This window comes from Pollachius pollachius (assembly GCF_949987615.1).
Source record: "Pollachius pollachius genome assembly, chromosome: 5".
Classification (NCBI taxonomy): domain Eukaryota; kingdom Metazoa; phylum Chordata; class Actinopteri; order Gadiformes; family Gadidae; genus Pollachius; species Pollachius pollachius.
Genome location: NC_136938.1, coordinates 4,622,081 through 4,625,609, shown reverse-complemented (window position 1 = coordinate 4,625,609; position 3,529 = coordinate 4,622,081). Strand labels below are relative to the sequence as shown.

Below are 3,529 nucleotides of genomic sequence, written 5' to 3'. Positions count from 1 at the left end.
TTTTGTGTTCAGACATGAGGATGAGGCGGATGAGACTGAAGCGACCAAAGAGTTGTTGTGATGAAGGATGAAGGATGAACGTCACCCAGTGGGGGAAAAGAAGGAATGTGCTCTTTCATGTTTACAGTATGATAGTGTGCTTGATGTGTGTGAGTGTGCTTGTGTGTGTGTTTGCCTGCATGTGTGTGTGTGTGTGTGTGGTGTGTGTGTGTGTGTGTGTGTGTGTGTGTGTGTGTTTTCCTGCATGTGTGTGTGTGTGTGTGCGTCAGTTCCTGTGCTTGTCAGTTGTTGAGACTGTGCACAGCGTCAAAGACGGTTTCTGTGGTAGTCTTTGTGCAATGACTGGAGACAAGCAGTTGTTTTTTTCTTTGAGTTTTTATTGTGTATGCATGAGTGTGTGTTGGCACATGCCTTTTTGTGTGCAGTTGTGATTTCAATCACATGTGCACTGAGGTGTATGTGTGTGTCTGTCTACCGGTGTGTGCATTTATATGTGTGTGTGTGTGTTTGTCTACCAGTTTGTGTGCAAGTATGTGTGTGTTTATGTGTGTGTGTGTTGTACACATGTGTGTCCCTATGCATGTATGTGTGTGTGTAGGTGTGTGTGTGTGAGTGAGTGTGTGTGTGTGAGTGTGTGTGTGTGTGTGTGTGTGTGTTTGTGTGTGTGAGTGCATGCATTATATACATGTGTGTGTCAGTGTGTTTGTGTGTTTCTGTGTGTGTGTCTGTGTGTCTGCGTGTGCGCTCGTCTGTGTGTGTTCATGTGCTTGCGTACGTGCGTCAGTGTGTGTGTGTGTGTGTGTGTGTACACGTGGGTGTGTGTGTGTGTGAGTGTGTGTGTGAATGTCTCTCCAGTGTTTGCGCTGCCAGACGTGGATGTGAGGGAGCAGAGCAACGGGGCGATCGCTGCCTGTGCTCTGATGAAAGGCAGCGCTCACGGAATGACCCGGAACCCAGCCGTCGCTTCTCATAATTACAGCTGTTCAGTCGCTTTTAATTACTCTTAAAGTGTGTAGAGCAGCACACTCCTCTGTAACGCTGCGGGCCATCCGAGGAAGAGCGGGAGACACAAGAGAGAGATCCACCGCTTCTGAAAAAAAAACAACACTTTTTCCACGAGGCAAAAAACATGGTTGAAAGAAGTGGGAGGAGACTGGCGCGCCGCTAAGGCCTCTCTGCTCGTTTGATATTCTTTATCTATCTAGTTCAGTGGGAAGTAGAGACGCTGTTTACTATTAAAAATGCAGAACGCACGCTTTCATTTTGCTGTTTTGACTTCTGAGGGGTCTGTGTGTGTTTCTTCATTCCGAGATGTTAATGGTTGCCAAACGGCGTTCTTCTGCGTGTTTCCTCTCATGCGGAGGATCCTTTGTGTTGTCAGAGAGATCTCGGGCGAGATTGGCAGGAGGACTGAATTGTTTTGAACCACCGCGCGCTCCCTGTGCCACGGCTTGTCTGTCTGCAGCAGTAGGAACGGCGTTCAATAAAAAAAATTATGTTTTATCAGTTGACCTGTGTTCTGTGCATCTACTTTCCTCCTGTGCGTGGTTTCGTATTCCGGTTTATATAAAACAAATGAGTTACACAGCGTTTGTGTTGAACACATACACACGCATTGCAAAAAAGGAAAATATTCTACAACTACATCTCCCACAATGGTGGCTGAATATTCTGCAGAACCAGAAATCATTTTTGGAGGATACTGGACAAATGGTAACCTCATGTTAAACCTAATGTAGACTCTTAATAAAGTCTTAATTGTGAAATGATTTTACAATTAAGACAGGCTTTTGATTTTACTGCATGAATACACACAACATATATTGTGATTTTACTGCATTGATTGATATTGGTTATAACGATCATTAAGAGTTACTGTCATCCTTCCAGCCTCATGAACTGAATATTTGTGAAGGGGAAATAATATGTAAAGTGATAACAATCCCAGTATGTTATACACGAAATGGTCTTTGACAAGCTTTCTCTCAACACACCCTGCTTAACTCAGACTTGATCATGATGTTTCTCATAGTTTAACGAATACACTATGAACAAAATGGTGACCCTGGGGTCAGTGGGGGTCACAGCACTACACAGGCCTGTCAGCCGACCCCCCCCCCCCCACCAGATGGATGATACAACATGTCTGGGGGACATCTGAACAAAGAATCTCTGTTTACCCAACTGAGTGCCACTGGCAAACAAATTAGCCTCAGTGAGCAACAGCCTTGGGTTGAATCCCCTCCCCACTGCCATGTCAGAAACCAATCCAAACAAACATCTTGAGAATGGACCATATAAAATAGTTCTAACGTTGCCCTGAGGGCCAAAGGTGCAGTCCCGCTCACTTCCTTATGCGTTGGAAGTATAATACATGTCTGTAATTATAGAGGTGCAAGAAGAGCGTTCTTGGGACAACACTTCAAATGGATTGTGTCAGCGTGGAATTACATTTTCAACGGCAGTATTTCTATCATGCTTACCCCTGTGTTAACCTAATCTCCTGACGGAGCAATGAGGCAATTCTGCAGCAGAGAGCCAAGACTGGCGGTGCTGCGGTATGCACACCACAACACCACCCTCGTTATCAGCCTCTGATGTCGACGTCTCCGTTTGTCCTCCTCTTGATTCCCCGGCCCAACGGACGGAGGAGGAGCAGGGTAAACAAGTTCCCCAGATGCCAGACCAACTGACTCACCGACTGACTGATTGATTGATTGATTCGTGCGTTGATCCACTGAGTGATTGATGTCATTGCAAAGATGACGAAGTACCCCCCTCCCCCTCCCCCCCAACACCCGTTTGCCCTCCCAGGGGCCGGTCGTGTTTACTACTTCCTGCAGGGGCCGAGAGAGAGAGAGAGAGAGAGAGAGAGAGAGAGAGAGAGAGAGAGGGACTGAGTGATGGATGAGCACGGCTCTCTCTCTCCCCTCAGGGCCCGGCCTGAGAAAAAAAAGGTTTCCCCACTTGAAGAGACAATGACAGCGCGTTGGTGAGTACCACAGGTATGCATTGTTGTAGCCCGGGTCACCAGCCAGCCAGCCTGGCCAGTCTCAATTAGGGCCAACAATAGGAGGGGGTGGGGGGATGAAGAGAACCAGGTGTGTGGTGGGGAAAGGTATCCGTTTAGGGTCATAGCCCAGTCAAACGGGTCCTTTGAGTGTGTGTGTCTGTGTCTGTGTGTGTGCGCTTGCGTGTGTGATGGTGGGTAGGAGGGGGGTGGGCTGCAGTTAAAGTGAATCCAACATAATCTTGTATTTCTTTCCAAATTAAAAAGCTAATACATTAAATCACATTCTTACTTCTCCTAGTTGCACATAATTGTAAATTACTAGGTCAACATTTCCTTTAATAATGTTGATAATTATTATTAATGTTGATGATAATGAGCATAATTCCTTAATGTTCAGGAATGTGATCTGCAGACAGGTGTGAACTGAGTTATCCCCAGAGTGTTTATCTCTTAAGGTCGCTTGGTTCATCTTGAGCCCTCGTGTGTGTGTCTGTGCGTGCGTGTGTGCGTGCGTGC

The 3,529-nt window shown here is 46.5% G+C and overlaps 1 protein-coding gene across 2 annotated transcripts in view; it reads left to right on the top strand.

The window, feature by feature from the left end:
• fto (FTO alpha-ketoglutarate dependent dioxygenase) overlaps positions 1-1,506 on the top strand; it is a 125,569-nt gene extending 124,063 nt beyond the window's left edge. For both annotated transcript variants that reach the window (XM_079736139.1, XM_079736138.1), the window contains exon 10: positions 1-1,506. This exon is cut by the window's left edge and continues 703 nt beyond it. The gene's annotated coding sequence lies outside the window, so the exon portion shown is untranslated.
• Positions 1,507-3,529: the final 2,023 nt, after the last annotated feature.